This window comes from Phyllobates terribilis, unplaced genomic scaffold (assembly GCF_046119375.1).
Source record: "Phyllobates terribilis strain yellow unplaced genomic scaffold, ASM4611937v1 Scaffold_5__5_contigs__length_657084704, whole genome shotgun sequence".
NCBI lineage: Eukaryota > Metazoa > Chordata > Amphibia > Anura > Dendrobatidae > Phyllobates > Phyllobates terribilis.
In genome coordinates this window covers 21,338,923-21,348,184 of record NW_027362765.1, presented here as the reverse complement: position 1 = coordinate 21,348,184, position 9,262 = coordinate 21,338,923, and positions in this window count along the sequence as shown.

The window sequence follows — 9,262 nt, the reverse complement described above, 5'->3', positions numbered from 1 at the left end:
GAGTAGTTGGTGGTGCCGCGGAAGTAGGCGCTGCCTGACCAGAGAAGGACACAGACGGATCAGATAATGCACCTAGGCGAGAGTTAACAGACCGTAGGTAGGACAGGACCGACTGCTGTTGACCTCTCTGACATAAGACCTCCTGGTGCAGGTCGGATATTGTGGGGGTCTGCGGGCCATCGGGTTCCATGGCCCGAGCAAACTGTTACGGGTCCGGGGGGGTGAAACCTCTGTGCCGAGGTGCAAGGAGGGACCCAGAGGGGTGTAACTAAGTATCAACTCAGACCGACCCTGGTCGTACGGCGGCTAACGACTCCGTGACCAGGGAGGGACCGAGCAGAGGGACCAGGTGCTACTCTGGGGACGACCTTGTAAGAGAGCGGGTGGCTCCCACGGGTCAGCAGACTGGGACTGACCAATATAGCGGATGGGCACAACAAGCTGGCAGGAGTCTCTGGGTTAGCTGACAGGTGGTCACGGCATGTGACGGCAGAGCAGGCTGAAGTCTCTAGGTTAGCAGACAGGTGGTCACGGCAAGTGACAGCATTGCAGGCTGAAGTCTCTAGGTTGGCTAGCAGGTAACAAGCAGGTAACAGGCGAGTGCTCCCAGGTGAGCAGGCTAGCAGTCACGGCAGGTAGCAGGCAGGTAACAGGCGGGTGCTCCCAGGTGAGCGGGCTAGCAGGCACGGCAGGTAGATGGCAGGTAACCGGCAGGTGCTTCCTGGTAAGCAGGCGGACTTGCCCATAGACAGACTGGTGGGTTGAACGGAAGACAGACTGTCGGGCTCAAGAGTAGTCAGGCTGGCGGACTGGAACAGTAGTCAGGCTGGCAACTGGACCTGAGGGCTGAAGCAGAGGTAAGTATACTGTGCAACAACTATTGCTCGGGCACCTCCATTTTGGAGGAGGTGCCTTATATATGGGAGGACCCTCGGCAATTGGCTGGGGACTCCTTAGGACGACGCGGCCCCTAAAAGAGAGAGGGAGCGCGCGCGAGCCGTAAGCACAGTGCCCGGGAAGCTGCGCGTGCCGGCAGCAGCAGGAAGAGGAGCGCAGGAGAACGCCGCGAGGGGAGCGGGGAGGTGAGAAGGACGGCGTCTCTGCCTGGCAGGGGGCAAAGATGCCGATGCTACACTGCTGATGTTATTTGTGGGTTTTTCATTGCATCTCGAACAATTTTCCTGGCAGTTGTGGACGAAATTTTTGTTGGTCTACCTGACCGTGGTTTGTTTTTTACAGAGCCCATGATTTTCCATTTGTTAATCACAGTTTGAATGCTGCTGACTGGCATTATCAATTCCTTGGATAATTTTTTGTATCCCTTTCCTGTGTTATACCGTTCAACTACCTTTTCCCATAGATCCGTTGACAATTCTTTTGCTTTCCTCATGACTCACAATGCAAAAAACGTCAGTGGCTGGATGAAAGATGCAAGAGTCTATCTGGATCCCAGAAACTCACTCACCTTTTATGCACACTCACTGATTACAAGCAAACAGGTCACAGGTGAGGATGTTACCTTCAGTAGCCATTCAAACCCATTTGTGTCAAATTCTGTGCATGTTATCAGGCCAAAATCACCAGGGTATGTGAAGTTTTGATCAGAGTCATTTGGATGTTTTTGGTTGACATTAAGATTTAAAAAGAGAAAACACAGTAGTTTGACAATAAATGGCTTCACCCAACCAATAACCATGAGTGGAGAAAAAGTTTTTTTGTTATCATTCATATTCTCTGAAACAGGAAAAATTCTGCCGGGGTATGTAAACTTTTGAGCACAACTGTATATATATACACAAAAGTGCAGAGACTTGACATAATAAATGGATAAAAAGCAAACAAACTGAGCTCAGAGAGTGAATCCTTAATTAGCTTACATAAGTGGTGTGAAAGTTTTGTCCAAAGCAAGTAAGATCAGAGACCTGATGCCCTCCTGTCTCTGGAGCAGATTCCTCAGATATTGCAATAAGTCATAAATAGAGATGAGCGTTCGACTCGAACTGTTCGCCAATCTCAAATTCGAGCTGTTTTGGGCGGTGTTCGAGCCATTCGGCGAACACGAACGATTTGAAAAAAATTCGGCTGTTCGAGGTTATGTTCGATAACTGTTCGTGCACCAAAATCATAACTGGATTTTTTCTCAGTAATGCTGAAAATTAATGTTAATACGCAGTTTGAGTGTACAGTGGGGCGGGGGGAGGATCTCTGCAGGAATAATGAAGATCTCCATTTTTTTTTCTCTTTCCCGCATTTACAGTGGGGAGGTGCAGTCTGTCAGCCTATCAGCAGCGCACACACGGAGCGAACTGCTTTTTTTCACACAAGCAAGGGCATGTGTCATTGGCAGTGTATGTCACATGTCCTTGCCCTATAAGACCCAGCCATTTTCCCCGTCGCCACCATTTTCTCACTGCTGCAGCTGCGTGTTAGACGGCACCGCTGTTGCTGTGTGCGCTATACCTTGTTAATTTCAAGCCAATTTTCGCACAAATCTACAGATAGCTTGGGAGTAGGGAATAGTTGTGATTGCAGTCCTTTTAAGGACTAGGTTACAGCATTTCCTATGACTTTTATCAGGCAGGTCTGTGCTCTTAAATAGATAGGTTGGGAGTAAAGACTAATTGTAATTGCAGTCCTTTTCAGGACTAAGTTACATCAGTTCCTATCAGTTTTTGCCAGGCAGGTCTGTGCCAGTGCTGTGCAAGTTTTTTTCACAGCATTTGGCTAAATCTAGCAAAGCTAATCCTTTTTGGCCTATTGCAGAGTGTGTTAGTCAGTGGAGTAGCCTATCTGTGTTGCAAGATATACGACCTGTGTATAGAATACCAATTTTTTTACTGCACCTAGTGAAGTAAAACCTTTTGGGCGTAGCATCATTCTATTAGTCCATCTATACTAACCTCCACCAGGTTGCAAATTGAATATAATTTTTTTCTGCATCTAGCTCTGAAAAAATATTTGGGCTTCTAGCAGTGTGTGGGACTTGTTCTATTAGTCCATCTATACTGACCTCCATCAGGTTGCAAATTGAATATAATTTTTTTCTGCATCTAGCTCTGAAAAAATATTTGGGCTTCTAGCAGTGTGTGGGACTTGTTCTATTAGTCAATCTATACTGACCTCCATCAGGTTGCAAATTGAATATAATTTTTTTCTGCATCTAACCCAGCCAATAGTTTTGGCCTAATACCACAGTTTGGCCACTCAGCTCTGCTCGGTTCCCATCCATTGTTTTTTTGTGCAAACAACTCCAGAGTTGTGAATTAGTTAACCACCAAAATGAGTGGAAAAAGGCCTGCTGCTGGTGGAAAGGGGAATAGGCGTGTTGGGAAGGGGAAAAAACGTTGTGTCCGTGGGGTAGGTGTTAAAGCAACAGTAACATCTGCAGAAGAAAGACCATCTTCCAGCCAAACTAAAATGTCTACTTCTTTTAGCGGACAATTTGATAAGATCCCTTTCTTACGGCCACGCCAATCACTACAAATTCCAAATGAGGCACAAAAACAGCAGGTGCTTCAACGGATATCAAGTGCTCCTTTAAGTGGGCTCTCCTCCACATCAACTTCAACCTCACAAATACTCCAGTCCTCAGAGGTGTCACCCCAATCGCACTTGCTTCCTCACAGCTCCCAAATCTCCAGCTGCCCGTCTGAGTATGAGGTAGAACAGATGGTTGAGTCTGCAGAGCTGTTTACTCATACTATAGCCTGGGAATCAGAGGTCGGCTCCAGCGCTTCTGTGAATCCAGACGAGGAAATGATCTGCACTGATGCCCAGAATCTTTATGAGTCGGATCAAGGACCAGACGCAGAAGGTTCTGACCATAATGTAGACCCTCATTCCCAAACTGTAACTCCTGTTGGTGGAGACAATGAGGAAGACGATGATGAGACTCAAATACCTGATTGGAGCGACTTTAGTTTTTTGTCAGGGCAGGAACAGGTTGGCTCTGAGGACGATGGGTGTGATAACACACAGGGTGATGATGATGAGGTTGGAGATCCCACTTACTGTCAACCCACAGTCAGCCAAGAGATGAGGTCAGCAGAGGAGGTGGAGGAGGATGCTAGTGACGACAAGGTCAGGTTGCGCCTTCCTGGACAGAGACGTAGTACTGGAAGCACGTCAACAACTGCATCCTCAAACGCAACTCTGCCTCTCACCACAAGTCGTGGTGGCTCTTCAGGTCGCATGGGTGCTAAGCCTTGCATAGCCTGGGCATTTTTTCAGATCGATAAAGATGACCCAACTCGTGTTATCTGTAACATTTGTCAGCAAAAGCTAAGTAGAGGCCAAAAAATACATAGTTTGAGTACTTCATGCATGAACCGGCACATGGACATGAAGCATAAGTTGCAGTGGGAAGCTCACTGTGCTACAATGCGGCCTATCCGGCCGGGCCAACCACCGTCTGCCCCATCTTGTGCATCTGCGGCCTCTTCATCCTCTGTGACTGGGGGGACAGCAGTCACACCTGTTTTGGGACGCAGATCTGCCACCTCTTTACCCGCAACAGCCAGCGTGATTGGCAGGTCATCATTTTCTTTGGAGGTGGTAACACCAGCTGGTGTTGAGCGCTGTCCGACATCGATAGCACCACCTTTGGATCAAGGCAACCTAACATGTCCGCCTGCATCTTCCTCACAGACCGGCAGTTTGCCGGGGACACCCTTATCAACCCCGTCTAAGCACAACAGCCAGCCCTCGGTCCCTCAGATGTGAACAAGTAAAAGACCATTTCCTCCTAGCCATGAGAAAGCTAAGAGATTGAATTTCACCATTTGCAAGCTCTTGGCTACAGAAATGCTGCCTTTCCGCCTGGTGGACACAGAGGATTTTCGAGACCTTATGTCCGTCGCAGTGCCCCAGTACCAGATGCCCAGTCGGCACTACTTCTCAAAGAAAGGTGTGCCTGCGCTCCACCAGCATGTCGCACACAACATCACCGCTTCTTTGAGAAACTCTATGTTTGACAGGGTGCATTTCACCACAGACACTTGGACAAGTAGGCATGGACAGGGGCATTACATGTCGCTGACTGGGCACTGGGTAACTATGGTGACAGCAGGACAAGGGGCTGCTATCCAAGTCTTGCCGTCCCCACGAGTTGTGCGTCAATCCTCTTTATGTCAAAGTTCCTCCACTGCTTCTGCCTCCTCAACCTCCTCTCGGTCCTCCACCTGCACCCAAAGCCTGTCTGGTCATGCCACAAGCTTTCTAACTGCGCAGAAGGGATCCTGCACACCTCCTTACTATGCTGGCAGTAGGGCTCAACGTCATCAGGCGGTTTTTACTTTGAAATGTCTGGGAAATGTGAGTCACACAGCTGAGGAGTTGTGGTCAGCTCTGGAGAACCAATTTCATGAATGGTTGTCTCCACGGGACCTGAAACCAGGGAAGGCCGTGTGCGACAATGCTGCAAACCTGGGTGTGGCCCTTCGCCGGAGCAATGTCACACACGTGCCTTGTATGGCTCACGTGTTGAACCTGGTTGTCCAGCAATTTTTAGCCCACTATCCCGGACTAGATGGCCTTCTGCAGAGGGCACGGTCGCTGTGTGCTCACTTCCGCCGTTCGCATCCCGCAGCTCAGCGACTTACATCTCTACAGAAGTTGTTGGGCCTGCCACTTCACCGGCTAAAATGCGATGTGCCTACCCGGTGGAATTCACCTCTGCACATGCCATTGTCAGCATGACTATTCCGGTGATTTACATGCTGGAGCAAATGTTAAACAGAATTCGGAGTCAGGTGGTGGCACAAGAGGAGGTGGAGGAAGTAGAGGAGGAGGAGTTGTATGCGGAAGGGCTAACATCTGCAAGGTCCAGACGGTCGGCAGCACCAAGGTGGCAGGCATGTGAGGGTGGGGGAGATGGTTTTACCAGGGCGCATGGTAGCAGCCAAACTAGTGAGGAAGGTACAGGAGCCAAGGAAGAAGTGGAGGACGAACTGATGGAAGACTCATCAGATGAGGGAGACCTTGATCACATTTCTGTTGTGCGAGGTTGGGGGGAGAGGACAGAGGAAGGAAGCATGATTGTTAGCTCGCCACCAACACAACAGGGACTTGGTGCTCCTGGATGCGCAAGACAAATGAGTGCCTTCTTGCTGCACTACCTGCAACATGACCCTTGAATTGTGAGAATTAGAAATAATCCTGACTACTGGGTTGCCACACTGTTAGATCCCCGGTACAAAAGTAAATTTGCAGAAATTATTCCTGCCATAGAAAGGGATGCACGCATGCAGGAGTATCAGCAGAGACTGTTGCAGAATCTTACATGTGCTTTTCCACAAAACACCAGTGGTGCACGTAGTGAATCTCACAGTTCCAACTTGCCAACCGTGGGACCGTCGAGTGTTCAGCACTCAAACCGTAACAGAAACACAGTATCTGCTGGTAACATCAATTTTACGGAATCATTTCACCACTTTTTTAGCCCATCCATTGCAAGGCCACAGGAGACAAGAAGTCTGACACATAGTCAACGCCTAGAGACGATGGTACAGGAGTATCTCCAAGTAAACATTGAAGCCATGACTGTGTCACTGGACCCTTGCTCTTTTTGGGCTTCCAATCTGGATAAATGGCCGGAGCTCGCCACTTGCGCCTTGGAGATCTTGTCATGCCCCGCAGCCAGCGTTCTGTCTGAACGTGTGTTCAGCGCTGCTGGTGGTGTGCTGACAGATAAGCGCACGTGGCTCTCCACTGATAATGTAGACAGACTCACGTTCATAAAGATGAACAAATCATGGATCCGAAACGACTTTTCTACCCCTGTGTCATCCTGGGGAGAGTAAAAGCTTGATGATTGGTTAAAATCACCTCACCAACCGTTTTGAGCTTTCAAATTACTAATCATGTTTATCTGTTTCTTGGCTGGAAAATAATTTGGGCTTTGTAGCAGTGTGCAGTACTGATTCTATTAGGCCATCTATACTAAGCTCCACCAGATTTAAAATTAATAATAATTTTTAGCTGCATCTAGCCCGGAAAATAATTTTGGGGCTCCGAGATGCGCAAGACACATAAGTGCCTTCTTGCTGCTCTACCTGCAACATGACCCTCAGATTGTCAGAATTCGAAGTAATCCTGACTACTGGGTTGCCACACTCTTAGATCCCCCACACTCTTCGATCAACCTTTTCATTTTAATAAAGACCAAAAAAATGGTCATTTTTGAAATTATAAGCATTAGCAGGTTATTAGAAACTGAAATCAAACAGTTTTCAACTCAAAACTTTATTCTAGGTGATGTTACATTTGCACATAGGACCGCTTGTCCGAAAGGAGCTTCTGAACTCTCTCGTCCATTGAATTTGTCAGGTTTTGGATGGTTTCTGCTACAATTGTTTTGCATGAATACAGAATACCCTCCCAGAGCTGTTGCTTAGATGTGAACTGCCTCCCGCCATCATAGACACTCCTTTTGATGATGCTCCAGAGGTTCTGAATGGGGTAGAGGTCAGAGGAGCATGGGGGTCACACCATAAGTTTGTCCCCTTTTATGCCCATATCAGCCAGAGATGCAGATGTGTTATGTGCAGCATGAGACGGTGCATTATCATGCATGAAAATGATCTTGCTGTGGAATACACGGTTCTTCTTCTTGAACCATGGCAGGAAGTGCTGTTTGAGAAACTCCACATACATTATGGAGTTCATCTTTACCCCTTCAGGGATCCTAAATGGGCCGAAAATCTCTCTCCCCATGATTCCAGCCCAAAACATTACTCCACCTCCTCCTTGTTGGCGCTGTAGCCGTGTTTGCGTGGGGTGTCCATCATCCAGCCATCCTCCACTCCATCCATCTGGACCATCGAGCGTTGCACGGCACTCATCCGTGAACAAAACAGTTTTGAAGTCAGTCTTCATGTATTGTTTGGCCCACTGGAGCCGTTTCTGCTTGTGTGCAGTGGATAGAGGAGGTCGACAGGATGGCGTACGCACAGCTGCAAACCTCTGAAGGACCCTGCATTTTGTTGTTCGCGGGACGTTGGAGGCACCAGCAGCTTCAAAAACTTGTCTGCTGCTATGACAAGGCTTTTTTGCCGCTGCTGTTTTAACCTGACGTAATTGCCTTTGGAAAGAGTCCTCAATTTTCCCTTATCAGCACGCACACGTGTGTACTGTGAATCAGCTACATACTTCTTGATTGCCAATACACTTCATCCTGATCATCGCACAATGTTGATTGTAGTCATGCCTTGACCTAAACACTCCACAATTTGTTGCTTCTCAGCAGCCGACACATCCTTGTTCTTTCCCATTTTGGCAGAAAATGTAGGCTGCTTAATAATGTGGGACAGCCTTCTTAAGTAGTCTTGCCTTTCATTGGACACACCTGCCAAACTAATTAGCACAGGTGTCTGCAATTGCTTACAGTGATATAAAGAGCCCTGACACACATCACCATCAATGAGTTTAACTGACAAACAAACAAATTCTTCCCTTATCACTCCTAAACACTTTTTGCATAATAATTTGGAACACAGTGTACATGTGCTTTTCCACAAAACACCAGTGGTTCACGTAGTGAATCTTACAGTTCTAACTTGCCAACCGTGGTCTGTATGGAGTTGTTCAATAAAGGGCCCAAAATTAAGATAACATAGATGGGAGAGGTCTCTATGAATAGGAATTCCTAAGTATTTGATACCCTGTGAGCGCCAGGCAAAGGGAAAGTTGGACTGGATGGAATCCTGTATGGATTTGGGGAGGGAGACATCGAGAGCCTCAGACTTCGCTGCATTGATTTTAAAATTTGACCATGTAACAAAGTGATCTATTTCAGCCATAACAGCAGGGACGGATATATGTGATTGAGTGATATATACTAGGACATCATCAGCAAATAGAGAGCACTTGTACTCAGTGCCTCCCACCTCAATCCACCTAATATTGGGGTTATGGCGAATTGATGAGAGCAGGTGCTCCGTCACTAGGATGTATAAGAGAGGGGACAGAGGACATCCCTGCCTTGTCCCATTGGTGATTATGAAAGGTGATGAAAATGGTCTGACGCGCCCCCTGGGCCTTGGGACACCCGGAGCCGGACCCTTTTTGGTGGATGCTGGTGGTTGTAGTCTCCGTGGCGGCGACCCGGTTCCGTGGCTCAGGGCGGTCAAACCAGTGGCGGAACTATTTATGTGGTTTTGATGTTTAAATGTCCGACTACGCCACCCGTGGATTGCGGTCAGAGTGAACCGCCGCTGCAGGGCAGACCGCTGAGGCTGGTGTTGTGAGTGCAGCAGAGCTTAGC